At 51.9% G+C, this 18,457-nt stretch overlaps 1 protein-coding gene and 1 long non-coding RNA gene across 5 annotated transcripts in view; one reads left to right on the forward strand and one right to left on the reverse strand.

Annotated features, from left to right (window-relative positions):
* Positions 1–3,687: 3,687 nt before the first annotated feature.
* Positions 3,688–18,457, reverse strand: part of LOC119467792 — a 16,459-nt gene continuing 1,689 nt past the window's right edge. The window contains exons 2-3 of the long non-coding RNA XR_005196415.1: positions 17,787–17,798; positions 3,688–3,976 (exon numbers count right to left, since the gene is read on the reverse strand). This is a non-coding gene — a long non-coding RNA (uncharacterized LOC119467792). The remainder of the gene's footprint in view (positions 3,977–17,786; positions 17,799–18,457) is intronic.
* SLC6A6 (solute carrier family 6 member 6) overlaps positions 6,047–18,457 on the forward strand; it is an 87,582-nt gene continuing 75,171 nt past the window's right edge. For 2 of the 4 annotated variants that reach the window (XM_017505049.2, XM_017505046.2), the window contains exon 1: positions 6,053–6,313. The gene's annotated coding sequence lies outside the window, so the exon portion shown is untranslated. Of the gene's footprint in view, positions 6,314–6,395; positions 6,540–18,457 lie in introns of those variants that run through there. The other 2 variants (XM_017505048.2, XM_017505050.2) reach the window with 2 other exon arrangements.

Consider the following 18,457-nt stretch of genomic DNA (forward strand, 5'->3'; position numbering starts at 1 on the left):
GGACCCCACCTCACCCCACTGCCACCCCCAACCCCAATCCCCACCCCACCCCACCTCACCCCACTGCCACCCCCTCACCCACTCCCCAGCCTCCCACCCTCCTCACCCCACCTCACCTGCGGGTCTGTGGCTCTGGTTTCTCTCACTGGGCTCGGTGTTTTAGAGACACCCCTCTGCCCCCTTGGTTTGGAGCCTCTCATAGCCCGTTCCTTTTCACCTATGAGTTGCAGTCTTTCCATTCTCCTATTGATAGATACAGCCAGGGCTATTTCCATTCTGGACTCTATGAATACCACTGCCATTCACAAGTCTTTGGGTGAAGGAACATTTTCGTTTCTCTCTGGCCAGTGACCTGGGCGTGCTCATAGTGGTGTGTTTAATTTTATAAAAAACTTATAACCTTATCGAAAACTGCCAGAGTGGCTGGGCGGGGTGGTGTGCCTATAGCCCCAGTTACTTAGGAGGCTGAGGTGGGAGGATCACTGGGGCCCAGGAGTTCGAGGCCAGCTTGGGCAACACAGCACTTTTTAGACACTTTGTCTCAGAAAGAAGAAAAGAAAAAACCACCAAATTGTTTGCTGCAAAGGCTATATGCCATAGAGAGTCCCAGGAGTGGAGATAGGCTGCTGGGCAGGAGAGGAAGCCAGGGAGGAAGGCGGCCCCTGCAGTAAGCCAGAAGGGAGAGAACGTGGCCTGGCCTGGGGTGGCTGTGAAGCTGGAGAGCATCTGTCTGCAGTGCTACTGGATAAATAAATGTGCTGTGGGTCCTCAGGCCCCTGCAGGGCTGGCTCCAGCACTGACACCTTCCCTGTCTGTCCAGCTCTGGGGCAGTTTTGCTGTGCCCACTGAAGGAGAAGAGGAAGTGAGCCCAGGCACTTGCCGCCCACAGACCACATCCTGCAAGGGTTTCCTGGGGTCCACTGTGCTCCAGGCCCCATGCTGGGGCAGCTTGGCATCCCTGCCTTCTGGGTGCTCCCTTTCTGGGGCTCCAAGTTTGGCAGCAACCAAGGCTGCAGGAGGGCAATGGGCAAAGTGCTTGTCGGGAGGGAGCAGCAAGGGTGAAGGCCTGGAGGAAGGAAAGCCTGGAGCACACAGGTGGCAGGGGTGGACAGGGGCTCCGGCTTTCCAGAGGGAGTCCGTGTGCTAGGGACCTGGCTCGATGCTTCACATCAGCCATCTCCACTCACCCCACACAATAATCTGCAGCAGAAGGGTTACGATTAATCAGGCTGTACAAATCAAGAAACCAAGGCACAGAGAGCTTATATTATTCACTCCAGGTCACACAGCCCATGAGCGATGGAGCTGAGATTTGCAAGCAGGCAAGAGGAGGGTGGTGGGCAGGAAGCAAATCCCTGAAGGCCCAGATCCTCTGACAAAGGCTCTGCAGCTGCCTACACATCCAGAGATGTGGACACACTGCAGTGTGCCAGGAGATGCCAGCCAGGTCAGGGAGGTAGCCACTCAGCAGCCCCACCACTGACCCTTAGTCTCTTCGGGGCTACTCCCAGGATGATGTTCTGAGAGTTGTAAGAGGCGGTCAGATGATCCTCGATCCCCAGCAGGCTCCCTGAGCTGGCCTGGTGGCTCAGCGTGGGCTGCACCTCTCACAGACATCGCAACAGCTCTTGTTGGTGGCCTGATAGATGAGACAAACTCTTCCCCAGAAAGGGATGAGAGGTTTTGTTCAAAGTCTTGGATCAATTTTATTTTACGTTTGAGAGCTGCTGAAGAAAGTATCATCAAGTAGCCTTTGAAAAATCCCATTCACTGTTTTTAAGTGGACGGCTGTAGACTACAGTCTGAAAATCGGTCCTCCAGGAGCTCTGTCTGGCAATCGATTTTCATTCTTGAAATGAGAAGAATTAGTCTCAGTGGAATTTCAGCCTAGTCTGTTGTTCTAAGGGGAACCTCTGCCTGGCTTTCCCTGAAGCTCCCTCTTTGTTGCCAAAGCTTTTCATTTCCCTGTTGCTCAGTTATCTTCGAGAGGGCAGGGTGCACAAAGTGTATCATGGGTCTCAAACGCAGTCCCCTGCAGGGGCCCACAGGTGACAGAAAGGAACAAACTAGCCAGGAGGGAACTGTGGCACCCTGGGGAGCCCATGCCCTCATGTAAGAGGGTGGCTAATGCCCTTCAGCTCCAGGACATTGTAGACAGTTGGGTAATGGGCCCAGGTGGGGTGGCCCCATTTTGCCACATTTCAAGAGAAACCAGGCATTCAGATTTTGTCATTGTTGCCATTGTTGTTTGGAGACAGGGTCTTGCTCTCTCATCTGGGCTGGAGTGCAGTGGTGTAATCATAGCTTACTGCAGCCTTGACCCACTGGGCTCAAGTGATCCCCTTGCCTCAGCCTCCCAAGTAGCTGGGACCACAAGCATGCTCCACCATACTCGGCTTTGGGATGCCAAGGAGGGCGGATCACAAGGTCAGGATTTCAAGACCAGCCTGGCCAACATGGTGAAACCTGGTCTCTACTAAAAATACAACAATTAGTTGGGTGTGGTGGCGGGCACCTGTAATCCCAGCTGCTCGGGAGGCTGACGTAGGAGAATTGCTTGAAACCAAAAGGCAGAGATTGCAGTGAACTGAGATCATGCCACTGCACTCCAGCCTGGTCAACAAGAGCAAAAACTGCATCTCAAAAAAAAAAAGAAAATAAATTTTCGTAGATATGGAATCTTACTTTGTTGCCCAGGCTGGCCAGAGTTTTTAAATGTGAAATCTCCAAGTTTTTATTCACAGAAATTAACTCCAAACACATTAAAGCTCAGTGATGGCCAAAGAAGTACACCTGGGAGCTGGATTAGGTTTAAGGCCCCAGTTCGAGACCTCTCTCCTCAAAATGGCTCAGTGAGGCAGGGTCTTATTTTATCTCATATTACAATGAGGAAACTGAGGCTCAGAGAGTAGGCTGGCAGGCCCTAGCCACAAAGCTGGGAAGCCATAGAGCTGATGTGGAGTGAGGGTCTGTGGCCCCTGCTCTGAGCTCTGTCCAACCTGTGCCTGCCCCTAGCTTTGGCCCCGGCTCCTCTCGGTCCCCATCCCCAGTCCGACCATCCCTTTTCCACCTCATCTGCCACCTTTCCCTGGGGCTGAGGTTGGAGCTCTTCTTACCTCCTCCTTTCTTTCTTTGGGGCTGGGTTTTTTGTCTGGCAATCACCACCCACAGTCCACTCATTCAAGATTGTAACCTCTTGATTGGAGCCAAGTGGCCTAGGTTTGAATTACAGCTCTACTATTTGCCTGCTGAGTGACCTTGGGCAACTTACTTAACTGCTCTGTGGCTCAGTTTTACCTTCCATAAAATGGAAGAAGTAATCGTACCAATCTCATAGGGGTGTTGTGAGGATGAAAAGGGTTAACTTATATTAAAATGCACTTAACTGTGCACAGTATATAGTTAAGTGCCAAAGAAAAGTATGTTAAAATAAATGCATCAGGCCGGGCGCAGTGGCTCACGCCTGTAATACCAGCACTTTGGGAGGCCAAGGTAGGTAGATCACGAGGTCAGGAGTTCAAGACCAGCCTGACCAACATGGTGAAACCCCGTCTCTACTAAAAATACAAAAATTAGCCAGGTGACCTGTAATCCCAGCTACTCAGGAGGCTGAGGCAGGAGAGTTGCTTGAACCCGGAAGGTAGAGGTTGCAGTGAGCCGAGATCACACCACTGCACTCCAGCCTGGGCAACAGAGTGAGACTCCGTCTCAAAATAAATAAATAAAATTAAATTAAAATGCAGCAAACACTTATTGAGTACCTAATGAGTGCCAGGCCTATGATAGATTCCAGGATTCAATGGGGGCAGAAGGAACAGATCCCATCCCTCATGGAGCTGGTAACTGGATAGATGGTTCACTGGTGTGTCCTGCGCCAGCACTGCCTGCACAAGGCTCTGCTGGTCTACCTGGAGGTCAAAGGATCCCATGGGCCTTTCCAGATTGCAGTTCTGAACACACAGCTCCTCTTGCCTCCCTTGCTCACTCTCTCAGACCCTCAAACCCAGCCCTACCACCGACAACCTTGTTCTCAGGCCTCTGCCACAGCAGGCGCCTCTACTAGAACTTGCTTCCTCTCCCACCAGCTTCACTGCTCTTGGCTTAGTCAAAGCCTCTTTTTGTTTCCAATCTCAACCCCAGAGTCCCCTCCCCGAGCTAGGAACTGCCCCTTTTCCCTCAGCCTTTGCATCCTGTGTGACCACACATGCACAGAGCGTCTAAGGAGTTTTTGCTTGCCGTCTGTTCCTGCAGCTCATGAGGGAACTTCACATCTGAAGCAGAGGATATGGGAAACCCAGTCACTCCTCTTCCTCAGCTTCCGTTTTCTCACCTATAAAAGGGTACAGTGACCCTGAACTCAAAGGAGAGTGCTCAAGTGGCCAGAAGCAGATGTCACATGGGCCACTGGGACCCGAGAGGCACTACTGGTCCCCAGGTGCTTCCTGGAAGAAGGGGCACACACCTAGGCCAGCAGAGAAGGGTGGGGAAGGGTGCCAGAGGCAGGCAAGGAAGGGCATGTGCCCAGTGGTCTGGGTCTGGCTTGGCTGGAGCCAGTGTGAGAAGCGTCTGCTGGAAGGTCAGGTTGCAGCACAGCAGCAGGGGCCTGCAGGAGGACACCAGGGAGAGACAGTGTCACTTTGGGATGCTCCTTAGCATCCTAGGGCTGCACAGAGAAAGCAGCTGCAGAGCCCTTCCAGGTGGGGGTCCTGGCCTGAGTGGGGGCGGCTCTTGGCCCGGCCTGTGTGGTATTTCTTCTTCCTTTTTTTTGAGACGAAGTCTCACTCTAGTCACCAAGGCTGGAGTGCAGTGGTGTGATCTCGGCTCACTGCAACCTCTGCATCCTGAGTTCAAGCAATTCTCCTGCGCCAGCCTCCTGAGTAGCTGGGATTACAGGCACCCGCCACCACGCCTGGCTAATTTTTGTACTTTTAGTAGAGATGGGGTTTACGCCATGTTGGCCAGGCTGGTTTCGAACTCCTGACCTCAGATGATCCACCTGTCATGGCCTGGGATTACAGGCGTGAGCCACCGTGCCCGGCTGGTATTTCTTCTTTTGTTCTCCGTGTAAATGGTGGAAGATCCGGCTCTCTCCTCCCACCTTCTAGGTGCAGAGGGAGAAAGAGGGGAAAGGAGAAAGCTGGGGTTTGGGGTTCTCACAGCGTTTCCCTCTCATGCTGCCAGGGCAGGGCCGTGGAAAATGGTCCCTGAGGGCCCGTTCATTCAAATAAGGACAAGAATAATGGCACACTCCCCATCTCCATTTAAAAATAGTCACATTAGCTGACACTGGCTTGGCACTTCCTAGATGCCGGGTGCGTTCCGAGCTCTCTGCGCTGTTAACCTTGGATCCTCATAACAGCCAGAGGAGACAAGCGCCTATTTTCCTTACCATTTTCTAGATGAGGACACCGAGGCACAGAAAGTATGAATCACTTGCCCAGGGTCACGCGGCCATGGCAAGGCCAGGATTCTGGAGCTCTGTACCTGGGTTCACACCAAAGCTCAGGCCGCCCTCCCGCCGCTGGGGAGGGCTCGGTGATCGTGCCCACTTTTCGGAGGGGCATACCGAGTCTCCCAGAACGTGGACAGTGGAGTGCGAGCCCGGTCTGGTTTGCACCTGGCTGCTCCAGGAGCCCTGGGCCTCATTCTAGGAGCCTGGCGAGGAGGCAAGCAGTGGGGTTTGGAGGCTGCTGCGAAGGCGGGGTGGAGGCGAGGCGGGTCGGGTTGGGTCTGTACTGCTCTTCTTCCGCAGGCAGGAGGAGCCCAGGGCGGGCTGCCGCACCTGGCAACAAGGGTCCGCCGCGCTGCATGAGGGTGTGCGCGCGCGCTAGGCGAGCCCGGTTCTTTGTGTGTCCGAGCCCATGCGCGCGTGCGTGTGTGCGCGCGCGTGCGTGTGTGTGTGTGTGTGTGTGTGTGAGTGTGTGTGTGTGTGTGTGCGTGTGTGTGTGTGTCCGCGCGCGCGCGGGCGCGCGTCCGCACTTGGGGCGGGGCTGGACGCCCAGGCCCCGCCCCGGCCCCGCCCCCGGCCCGGCCGAGCTGGTATTTTTCCACCCAGCAGGATGGGTGATGCTGAGAGCTGCCTGCTCAGACAACAGACACGCGAGGTCAGGAAGAAGCCGCTTATAAATTACCGCTTCCTTCGCGCCGCCGCCAGCGCCGAGCCCAAAGGACTGCGAGCCCAGAGGCCGAGCCGCGCCGGGAGGGAGTGCGCAGCGTTCACCCCGCGGGCCAGAGAGCGAGCGGGCAGGCAGACCCCGGCCGGCGGAACCCGGCGCAGCCGAGCTGAGCGCGGGCGGCGCCGCAGCCACCCCAGGTACCTGAGGAACGGGGAGCCGGGCGCGGAGCCGGCGCTGCCCGCCGTCTGCAGTCCCTCCCCATCCCGGCGTCGCCGCAGTCCTGGCCTCCTCCCCTCCGCGTGCCCCCATCCGGCGCCCCTTTCACCACCGCGGAAGGGACAGAGGGTCGCCTGCTCAGTCCCCCTGGCGGGGCTGTTATTGTTTCCTTGGCGAAAGGGCTTCGGCTTCTGGTGCGGGCGGCAGGTGTGTGTGTGTGCGCATGTGTGTTGTGTGTGGTATGTCTGTGTGTCTGTCTCCGTCTGGATGCCTACATGTGGCCTCTGTGTCTCTATGTCTGTGTGTTTCTGAGGGTGGCTGTTTCACCGCATCCCTGGCAGCGTGCACATGTGTGTCCCGGTGCATGTTTGCTGTTCTCTGTGTGCTGGACTGTGTGTGTGTGTTTGTGTGTGTGTGTGTGAGTGTGTGTGAGAGATACCTGAGTGTGCTGTGTCTTTGGATGTGTGCTCTTGTGTGTCCCCGTTTGTGTCTGCGTGAATCTGTGTATAGGGGGGCTGAGTCTTCCAGGCCCTGGCTGTGTGCACGTGCATGTCCCTGAGTGTGATTGTGTCTCCAGGTCCCTGGTTGTGGGCACTTATGTGTCCTTGGCTGTACCCAAGAGGGTATCCCCAGTACCTAGAGGGTCAAATAGCCAGAGCTGGATCTCCAGGTCAGGCACTGAAGAGAGGTGATAGGGCAGCATGGCTCCATAGGTGCTACCCAGGTGGCGTGCAGGTGGCAGTGCCAGTGCCCAGCAGTCCTGAGTAGTGGGACCAAGACCCGGAGGGGCAGCCAGGGGGTAGCGGACAGCCGGCAGGGCCAGAAGGACACTTCCTCCTCCAGACTATTTCCCTTTCTTCTGTGGGTTCCTCTTTTAAGCAGGAGATCCTTGTCCCCCTCTCACTGGGGAAGCCACACAGAGAGAATTCCAGGGACCTCCTCCTACAGCCCCAAAGCTTCAGCCTGGACTTCAGCCTGGACTGGAGAGGAGACCTGTGGGCGGCTCTACCAGGCAGGGAGGTGTGTGCCGGGCAGGGCCACTGGCCTGGCTATTTCGGTCACTGCTGGGCCTTTGCCAGATCCTGGCCTCCCCAAGACCAGCCCCAAAAGCTTGGGAGGCAGCCTGGGCCCCCATTTCCTGCCTGGGGAAATAAATCAGCTCAGTAACTGCCCAGACACTTGAATGGTGGGTCTTCGGGCTGAGGTTTAGTGGCGCGTGGCTCCATTTGGACCTCAATAAATTGGCTCCTGCTTTTGCACAGCTGACGTTCAAATAAGTGTTACCGAGGAGATCTTTTTAAAATTTCTTTGTAATTTTTTGTTGGCTACAAGGAAAGGGATCTTGTCCAGAGTCTCCTAGCCAGAAGGAGTTTATTTTTATGAGAGAGAGAACGGGTGAGTGCTTAGCAACCACCTGCCTCCCTCTCGACCAGGGAGTCACCCAGGGAGTGTGGGGTGGACATGAGGTGGTGGGGGGAGGAATTTCATTAAGATGGTTTTGGAGAGATGTTGGAGAGGGCCTGGCATGGCTAAGAACCCCCAATAGGGTGGGATTGGTAGAATGGTGGGAGGTGTTAGGCCTGGCTCAGCCCCTAGTTGACCTTGGGTAACCTTTTTTTGGCCTCAGTTTCCTTACCTGTAAAATGGGTGGGGCAGACTGGTTATAGAGCAAACCAGGGACCAGAGGTAGGAGCTTGTCCCCAGGGAACTGATTTAAGTCCTGTGCTGTGTTTTAATGGGCGGGTGACCTTGGTTGATTCCATTGGTTTCTTTGAGCCTCAGCTTGGCTGTCTGGGCAGCAAGGACGCCAGTGCCGGCCTCACTACGTCCTTGAGGGGATTGAGGGAGATGGTAAGCTGCAAAGCCGGCCTCAGCTGTAAAGGGGATTGAGGTCCTTGTGGTAAGCTGTAAAGCTGGTCTCGGCTGTAGAACTGCTGATTAGAGGGTGTCACGAGGTCCTGGGTCACTGTGGTGTATGGCAAGGGCCAAGGTGCATTCTGGAGCCTTTGTCCTCTAGGGACACCCTTGTACTAACCCATGTCTCAGCTGCAATCATCCTCCCCCATCTCATTCCCATCACCTCAACCCGTGGTGATTGGGCCACATCTGCTTTGCAGAGTCCGGAGGCCTGGTGAACAGTACCCATTTTACAGATGGACAAACTGAGAGCCACCTAAGAGGCTTTGCCTTGAGTAGACAAAATTCAGTTTCAAAAGGCTTTCCCTAGCTCAGCTGTGAGTTTTGGCCCCATGGGGCTTTGGTCACTGATATCCTGGGGAGTTGAAATTGAACTGGGGCCTGGGGAAAATGAGGGACAAAGGTGCCCCAGTCCTCAGGCAGGAGAGTGAGCGTAGGGGACCCATTTGCACCTTGCCTCTGTCCCTAGTTGCTCATTCTCCCTTCTTTGTGCCTTCCCCCAAGCCCTGCTACTCATCCTGCTGTGGGGGTCAGCCCTCCACGAGGCAGTCCAGGCTCTGGGTACTATGTTTTCTAACCTGAACTTGTCTGCCTGTCAGTTTGTCAAAGGATTTGGGAGCTGTACTTCTGAAAGTCTTTCCAAAGGTCCTGAATGATAAGACACTTGTGAGTCATTGAACACATTCCCGTATATAGAAAAGAGCTGGGAAATAAGTTATAAGGGCTCCCCAAATGCAGCTCAGCTGCAGCCAGGGGGCGTCTGCCTGGGAATTGGGGTTGGCATGGAACCCCAGGGCCACTCGGGCAGGTACATGCAGATCCCCCACTTCTGCAGAAGGTCAAGAGCAAGTCAGATTATTTGGGGCTGCATCTCTTTGGGGCTGTGTTTGCCAGCTTGGCCAGAGCGGTCGTTTGAATTTATGGGTTGTGGGGAGGAGCTGTGGATTTGCAAATGCCTAGGGAAGTCTTCAAGTGAGAACGAGAGCTCTTTTTTAATATGCCTCATTTAGTTGGTTAATAGACCTTGGTTAAGGTCGGCACTGGGTTCAGGCAGAGTGTTGGCTTTCTAGGAGCTCCTGTCCCAGAGATAGAAGCATGTGGTAGCTGCAGTGGCCTAAATTACCACCCATGGGGTACAATGAAGAAGACCCAAGGAGCGGCTGAGTGTGCAGTGAGGGTGGGGTAGTAGGCAGGAGGCACTTTTGCTTCTTAGAGGACGCCGTCTCGGAGTTGCCATTGTCTGTGGATAGAGAAACAGGATGGGATGGCATTCTCAACAGGGAGCAGAGCAGCTACAAGGGCACCGTGGCATAAAATAGCCAAGCATGTTGGTAGAACAGGTTCTTCGCATCCTGGCTGGAGAGAGGAATAGGAGCCAGATGGTGGGGGGGTCTTTTTATTTTTTATATATAAAAATAGAGACAGGGTCTTACTAAGTTGCCCAGGCTGGTCTTAAGCTCCTGGGCTCAGGCAATCTCCTCGCGTCTCAGCATCCCAAAGTGTTGATTATAGGTGTGAGCCACTGTGTCCAGCTGGAGGGCCTTGAATGTTGTGTAAGTGGGCTTGGGCTTTCTCCTGAGGGCAGCAGGTAGAGGAATAGGATCATACTGAGTTTAGGGATAGTGAGGGAGAAGCCAGTCAAGCCTGGAGCCCAGGAGACCCCTGATGGTAAGTGAGGAACAGAACTGGGGTCCTGGAGACGGAGAGTCACCAAGCCAGTATCAGGAAGGGCACAAAGCATTTTCTGTACCAGTGAGTCTTGCCCTGAACTCTTTCTGTAAACATGATGTTGAAGGCCTGAACATGCCATTTAACAGGTACACAGGCCATTAACTTGCTGGCTTTGACCTCCCTGAAGCATACAGCTCTAGTGTCTCTAAGTGAGTTATGCCTGTCCTGGACGGGGCTGCAGAGTTTCCCTTCCTGCCTCACCTGGTCAGAGGCTTTGTTTGGAAACCTGGGCAGAGGCTGCTGCCAAGGGTGGGAGTCAGGGGTATGAGAAGGAAAGCAGAGAGACTGAGGAATTGCTGTTCTCTTTCTAAAGCTGTAGCTTGCTGTCGCCAACCAACTTCCTCTTGGAAAAAACCAACATACAAATAATAAACCATTTAAAACAAAAGAGTGCGGAGGGAATGGTGAGGGAGGCAGGTGGGCTGCCCTAACTGTGGTCAAGCATCAGAATTGCCTGGGATACTTAAAAACAAACAAAGAAACAAACACATTCAGACTCCCAGGCCCAGCCTGGACATACTCAATCAGAACCCCCAGGTGGTGTGGAGCCTAGGAATCTGTATTTTTAATGTTTTTCTTGTGAATTTTTAAGACAGGGTCTCACTTTGTTGCCAAGGCTGGAGTACAGTGGTGCAATCACAGTTCACTGCAACCTTGATCTCCTGGGCCTAAGCAATCCCCCCACCTCAGCCTCCCATGTAGCGGAGACTACACCTCCAGGCTAATTTTTGTATTTTTTGTACAGATGAGATTTCACCACGTTTGCCTGGGCTGGTCTCGAACTCCTGGGCTCCAGCGATCCTCTCATTTTGGATGATTTTTTAAAAATATTTTTAAATTAAGGTATAATTTACATGCAGTAATATGCAAAGATTCTGTTACGGTTTGATGAGTTTTGACAAATGTATACACCTGTGTAACCACCACCCAAATCAAGATATAGAACATTTCCAGCACCTCAGAAAGTTGTCTTGTGCTCCTCACCTCACAAGACAGCTACTTTCTCATTTTTTTTTTCCTTTTCTTCTTCTTTTTTTTTTTTTGAGACAGAGTTTACTCTGTCTTCCAGGCTGAAGTGCAGTGGCACAATCTCTGCTCACTGCAGCCTCGACCTCCCCAGGCTCACATGATCCTCCTACCTCCCCAGGCTCAGGTGATCCTGCCACCACAGCTTCCCAAGTAGCTGGGACTACAGGAACATGCCATCGCACCTGGCTAGTTTCTTCTGGATTTCTTGTACTGGCAGGGTTTTGTTGTGTTGCCAGGCTGGTGTCAAACTCCTAGGCTTAAGCGATCCACCAATGTGGGCCTCCCAGAGTGCTGGGATTACAGGTATACACCACCATGCCAGATCCACTTTCTAATTTCTGTCACCATAAATTAGTTTTGGCAAGTCTAAATCCTCATATAAATGGACTTGTTTAGCGTATACTCTTTTGTGTCCATTTTTTTCTGCCTGACGTTGCTGGGATCCACCTGTGCTGTTGAGCATATCAGGAGTTGATTTTTTTTTTTTTAATCACTGAGTAGTCTCCCATTGTTTGGATGTTCCACAATGCATTATCCATCCTGGGTTTTTTTTTTATTATTATTATTTTTATTTTTATTTTTTGAGACAGAGTTGAACTCTGTCGCCCAGGCTGGAGTGCAGTGGTATGATATCCACTCACTGCAGCCTCCAGTTCAAGCAATTCTCCTGCCTCAGCCTCCTGAGTAGCTGGGATTGCAGCCGCCTGCCACTGCACCTGGCCAATTTTTGTATTTTTAGTAGAAACCGGGTTTCACCATCTTGGCCAGGCTGGTCTTGAACTTCTGACCTCGTGATTCACCTGCCTTGGCCTCTCAAAGTCCTGGGATTACAGGCGTGAGTCACCACACCCGGCCTCATCCACCCTGTTGATGGACATTTGGGTTGTTTCCAATTGGTAGGGGCTATTGCTAATAAAGCTTCTATCTGCATTTAGGTACAAGTCTTTTTGTGGTCATATATTTTCCTTTCTCCAAGACTAGGGCTGCTGGGTTATAAGGTAGATATATGTTAACTTTTTGAGAAACTGCTAAAGCATTCACTTTTAATTACAAAAGTAATATACCTCAAGCAATACAAAACTGCAGAAACTAAAAAGTGATCCTTTCAGATCATTTTAAAAAAAGTACAATCTGATCTTCAGTCTGTCCACCTGCCTGATTGACAGTCTCTTTCTTGTTTTTTTGAAATGGAGTCTCGCTCTGTTGCCCAGGGTGGAGTGCAGTGTCGTGACTTCGCCTTGGCTCACCAACCTCTGCCTCCGGGGTTCAAGCAATTCTCCTGCATCAGCCTCCCAAGTAGCTGGGACTATTGGCATGCACCACTACGCATGGCTAATTTTTGTATTTTTATTAGAGACAGGGTTTCACCATGTTGACCAGGCTGGTCTCTAACTCCTGACCTCAAGTGATCCACCTGCCTCGGCCTCCTCCCAAATGCTGGACAGCCTATCATATCTCTCTTTTTTTTTTTTTTGAGACGGAGTTTTGCTCTTGTTGCCCAAGCTGGAGTGCAATGGTGTGATATCGGGTCACTGCAACCTCTGCCTCCCTGGTTCAAGCAATTCTCCTGCCTCAGCCTCCCAAGTAGCTGGGACTATTGGCATGCACCACTACGCATGGCTAATTTTTTTGTATTTTTTTGTAGAGAGAGAATTTTATCATATTTCTCAGGCTTGTCTTGAACTCCCAACCTCAGGTGATCCGCCTGCCTCAGCCTCCCAAAGTGCTGGGATCATAGGCGTGAGCCACCTCACCCAGCTCATATCTCTTTCTTAATATAAGGTTATACATTTCCCTTCGCATACAGCTTAAACTGTATCCCACAGGTGTCCATATGGACATAGACTCCTTTTTGTTACCTACTGGATCAGTTTTCACTTGAGTTTTGATTTCCTTTCGATCCAGGCATTCTTTGGGATCTGTTTAAAAGCTAGCTGTGGTTTTGTTTTGTTTTTAACAAAAATGGCATGGTACTGTTCTTGGTTCTGCCACTTTGTCTATTCCAACAGCAGGCCTGTGGACTGCAGCTTTTCAGAACACATGGATCTGCCAAGCCATTCCGAACAGCCAGCCGGCATTTGGGAGCCACTGACTTCGCATTTCCTGTCTGATTACCCCCAGTGCTGTCAGCTCAGTAAATGAAACACCCCACCCAGAACTTGCCCGCGAGGGTGCAGAGGAGCTGGCTGAGCCCATTCAGCATTCTGAGAAGGGAAGGAACTCATATTTATTGAGCATCCACAGTGCTTCCCCCTTGCTGTTTCAGAGATATGTTCATCAGAAAAGTGGTTGGCCCCAGTCACTCAGCTAGGAACGGGAGGAAGGAGTGCCGGATCCAGAGTCCATCTGATGGCTCAGCACATCCTTATCCCACTGGCCGCACTGCAAACATTTATGAGTGCCTACTGTGTGCCAGGTACAAGGCCAGGTCCAAGAGGGCAGGGAGAAATAAACAGCCCCTGTGCCCAAGGAGGGAGGGGAGATCTGTATCAGGAGGAGGTTAATGAACAATCTAAGATGGTTTATGCCAAGGGCAGGCCAAGGATCTGGTCTGGGAATGCCACCTCTGGTCCGAGGGAGAGCGGCCCAAGGCTGTAGAGTGTGGGGACTTTGGGATTGTGGGATCATCCAGTTAACCGTCTCTGTCCGCCCACTTTATGGATGAGAACGGTGAGGCCCAAGGGAGGCACTTATCAACACAGGAAGATAAAGCCATCTAAAGACCCATTGTTTGGCCAGCGTGTGGCTCATGCCTGTAATCCGAGTGCTTTAGGAGGCCAAGGTGGGCAGATCATGAGGTCACAAGTTCAAGACCAGCCTGGTCAATGTGGTGAAACCCTATCTCTACTAAAAATACAAAAATTAGCTGGGCTCAGTGGTGGGCGCCTGTAATCCTACCTACTTAGGAGGCTGAGGCAGGAGAATCTCTTGAATCTGGGAGGCGGAGGTTGCAGTGGGCAGAGACTGCGCCACGGCACTCCAGCCTGGGTGACAAAGGAGACTTAGACTCAAAAACGAACAAACAAAAAGGAGCCATTGTTCACAGATGTGGCTCCCCCTGCTCCCCACTTCAGCCATACCCACCATTCGATGCTTCTGTGAAACCCCCCTTGGCAGCAAGGGATTTAAGGACAGTGTTAATGCCTCTGCCTTAAACTTTTGATGATATTGTTCATGACTCTCAGATCCTGGTTTTGTCACAACTCATGGGAAAGGGAGGTGGGAGGGCAAAGCTCTATCAATCGCAAAGATTCCTTATGGTTTGACTGCTCAGAGATACCCCTAAAATCCAGGATGGGGTTCCTGGAAAGCTCAGGAAGGAGCATGGAGTCTAACACATGACGAGCAGCTCTGGCCGCTGTGTGGACTAGAACATGGCAGGTAGGGAGAGAGCTGGTGGTTGCCAGGAGAAGGGTTGGGCTGGCAGTGGAAGGCTTCCTCCATCAGTAGGTATCCGAGCAGTCCTGGGCTGGAAGGCAGAGGGCTGAGCCCTCAGGGTTCTGCTCATGTTGGGTCCTTCCTGACCTGGAGGCTCAGGACCACATCTCTACGTGCTCCCTCCTTATGCTGGGATGCCCTGAGAAGCACTTCCTTTTAGGACTTTTTTTTGCACATAAGTGCCAAGTGACTCCCTGCTTCTCCAGTGGAAAGTCCTTAACCCGAGACTGCCGGTTGTTTGGTTGGAGGGGAGGAGTATGGTTGGCCAGCGATTTCAGCAGTGTCATGTTTTGTGGGTGAAGGGTGCCGGAAGGGGGAGGTCCTAAGGGACCTGCCCTCTTGCCCCACGGCTAGTCAGCACCGTGAGGGAAGACTCAGGTCATGATCTCAAGGACATTCATTCCTTCAGAGATGACATCTGGTGTCTCCTCTGCAGGTGGACATCACACCAGCCCAAGACAACAGCCTCTTCACTAGCCTCTGTGCCTCCTAGGGACCTCTCTGTGCCATCCGGGGACCAGCTCTCTGCATGCCACTCTCTTGCTCAAAAGCCTTCAGTGGCTCGCTAGTGCTTTGTGAAATCAATTCCAACCTCCTTAGCCTGGCATCGGAAGCCCTTCGCGGTCTGGCTCTTGGCCAGTGTTCACGCTCACCTATCGCAGCTTCTTTCCTGTGTTTGTAGTCCTGCTAGTTTCTGCTCCTCACTAGCCCCAAGCATCAGTCTCTCTTGGCCCTGCCCATGCTGGCCCCTCAGCCTGCAAGGCCCTCCCTCCCATCTAAAGGGCGAGCTTGGAGCTGCTGGCTCTAGGAAGCATTCCTTGAGCCTCTTAACAGTGCCTGGCACGTAGTAAGCACTCAACAAAGATGACGTGAGTTAAAGTGGACTTCAGCTTACCCTGCTCTGAGCACTGTGGTCCTTTCCTCTGGCCTGAGCTCAGACCTTTATGGTCTTACTTTATACCCATGCACCTGACTGGGGACACTTGAGGGGGAGAGATGGATGCTCCAGCATTTAGCATAGGGGTCTGGCACACAGTAGGTGTTCAACATACAAATCAAGAGAGCCTGATTCCTTCTGCTCTGAAATGAGAACCTATGGTGAACATCTGGGTGGCTCCAGGCTTGGAAATTACATTCATCCGTCACCATCCATCCGTCTAACAAATACTTGTTCCAGGCCCTGTCCTAAGCCCTGGGGTTGTGGCTGGTGAACAAGACAGACCAATCTGTACCCTCATGGAGCTGTCTGTCTGGCAGGGCTATGGATGTCAAACAAAAAATTACACATGCATGGCTAATGCCCTTTTAAAATCAAAGACCCTGCATCTGGCACTGCAACACCAGGCTTAGAACGCCCTTGGCCTCTGGCTTGCTCTGTGACCTAAGTGAGTCCTTTCTACTCTCTGGTCCTGTAAGGGGTGGCCCAGATTTTGTGTTTAAGGGAAAGAGCTTCTGAATAAAGGGAGAAAAGACCATTCTGTCCATGTGGAAGCGCGTGTCACCACATGGGGTGCTGTCCCTGCAGGACTCCTTTAAGGACGCAGTCGTCCTCTTGGTGGCTTTTTAAGATGTCCCAGCCTTGGCTCTGAAAGGTGTCCTGATTTGGGGACAGGAGTTCTAGAGTTACTCTGAGCAGAACTGTAGCAACAGGCTTTTAGTAAAGAACACTGCCTTGAGGAACAATAATGTGGATTCTGCTTCTACCATTGGTAGAAGAATATCAATTAGAACAGACTTTTAAAAAAAGAAAAGCAAAATCTTATCCGGGTGTGAAGGCTCACGCCTGTAATCCCAGTACTTTGGGAGACCAAGGCAGGTAGATGGCTTAAGCTCAGGAGTTTGAGACCAGCCTGGGCAACATGGCAAAACCCCATATCTACAAAAAATATAAAAATTAGCCGGGCATGGTGGCACGCACCTGTAGTCTCAGCTACTTGGGAGGCTGAGCCTGGTAGGCAGAAGTTGCACTCAGCTGAGATGAAGCCACTGCACTCCAGTCTGGGTGACAACAATGAGACAGCATGCCTAGGTGGGGTCAGGAGCCCTGAATTTCTAACCAGCCCCCAGGTGCTGTGGACACTGCTGGTCTGGGAACCACTCTGAGTCAAGGAGATAAACAGTGCTGTTGGGTGCCTCCTGTGCATTTAAAACCAGACCCTGTGTTTCCTGAACATCCTCTCCCTGATCCTCACCAAAGACACCATTATTCTCATTTTGAATACCTGAGGCCCAGCTGAGGGCGGTAACTTGCCCAAGGTCACACAGCTGGGAGCCTGCCAGCGTTCGCGCTGGGCCAGCGCCACCTTGGAAAGGATGCTGTTGGGGAAGCCTTTTACTACTGAAAAGTGTCCTTGCTCCAAAAGCCGCAGGAGGCTTTTTAAGACAGCCAAGTCGGATGTAAATCAGGGGAGAGCCCAGGGCCAGCCAGACTGCTGACAGCGGGGCGGCCTGGGTCATCGTGTCCGGACAAGGCCCACAGCGGGATTTGGAGCTGGCATGCTGCCTGGGAGTGGGCGAGCCGTCAGGGATGCTCTGGGTGCCTGAAAGACCAGCCTGAAGACTGCTGGAGCCTAAAGAGGCACCTTAGCCTCTTACTTCCTCCCCCATTATTTAGATGCATTCTAGGGAAAGACGGCTGGCTGGAAGGAGCAGCAATGGGATTGCATGAACTGGGACCTGCTGCTTCCGTTGTTTAAAGACTGGCTCATCCCTGCAGCCACGCGGGCATTCTCCGTAATCACGGTCTGCTTTGAGGACAGAGAGGGCATGGTTGCCTGCTGGCTGGGGCTTTATTTTCACACTGAGCTCCTATCTTCAGCAACTGGGAAACGTAGAACAGATAGTGAGAGTCCTCAAATGCTGCCCCTGGCCCAGCACTATGGGTATCACCTGGGAGCTGGCAGAATGCAGAACCTCAGGCCCCACCCAAGACCTGCTCAGTTAGACCTCCGGGGTGGGGCCCAGGAATCTGGATTTTCAAGAGCCCTCCAGGCAATTCTGCTTTGTGTTTAACTTAGAGAAGGCCTGATGACCTCTCTGGCTGTGTGCCTGGGGGCAGGGTGGGGCTGGGGGGAAGGGTCAGGCCTAACCCTTGCCTGTGATAACTAGAGTGACAGGGGCTGCGGGAACCTCAGGTGTTCTGTCATCCACATCCTTCCTCTTTTTATGTGGTGGGAGCAGTGTGTCAGCAAGTTCAAGGCAGGGTATAGGTCTGGATTCTTATATTGCAAATGGCAGAAATCAGTTCAAACTGACTATTTTTATTTTATTTTATTTTTTTTAAGATGCATTCTCACTCTGTCCACCAGGCTGGAGTACAGTGGCACGATCTCGGCTCACTGCAACCTCTGCCTCCTGGGTTCAAGCGATTCTCCTGCCTCAGCCCTCCGAGTAGCTGGGACCACAGGGGCGCACCACCACGCCCGGCTAGTCTTTTATAGCTTTGGTAGAGTCGGGGTTTTACCATATTGGCCAGGCTTCTCTCAAACTCCTGACCTCAAGTGATATGTCTGTCTCGGCCTCCCAAAATGCTGGGATTACAGTAAATCTTTATATTTCTACCTTTTGGGGGAAAAAACTAATCATCTACTGTCAAATCTCCCAAATCCACAAAAGTTACCTGAGAACATCTGCAAATGTAATGAAAGCACTAGTTAGAATTATTCTGGAATTTAATTTGTTAGAATGTATGATACTTTACCCTACCACACAATAAAGCAGATACTCTGTTAGCAAGAGATGACAGGTAAGAGAATTTGAAAATTCCCTCTTACTCGGTTTCTGTTGTTGATATGTCTGCATAATTCCTCAAGATCTTTGTTGCTGAACAAATTTCCCTTAATTTCCATTTTCTTTTCTTTTGAAATGGCTGCCAATAACAAGCGGTGTACGACAATATCCGAATATCTTCTTATTGGAGAAGTAAAGTGAGTATATTTATCTAACGCAAGACCTTCAAAAAGAAAGCAAAATATCAACGTAAACAAGAAATTTTTTTTTTTTTTTTTTAA

Source organism: Cebus imitator, unplaced genomic scaffold, assembly GCF_001604975.1.
Source record: "Cebus imitator isolate Cc_AM_T3 unplaced genomic scaffold, Cebus_imitator-1.0 Scaffold332, whole genome shotgun sequence".
Taxonomy (NCBI): domain Eukaryota; kingdom Metazoa; phylum Chordata; class Mammalia; order Primates; family Cebidae; genus Cebus; species Cebus imitator.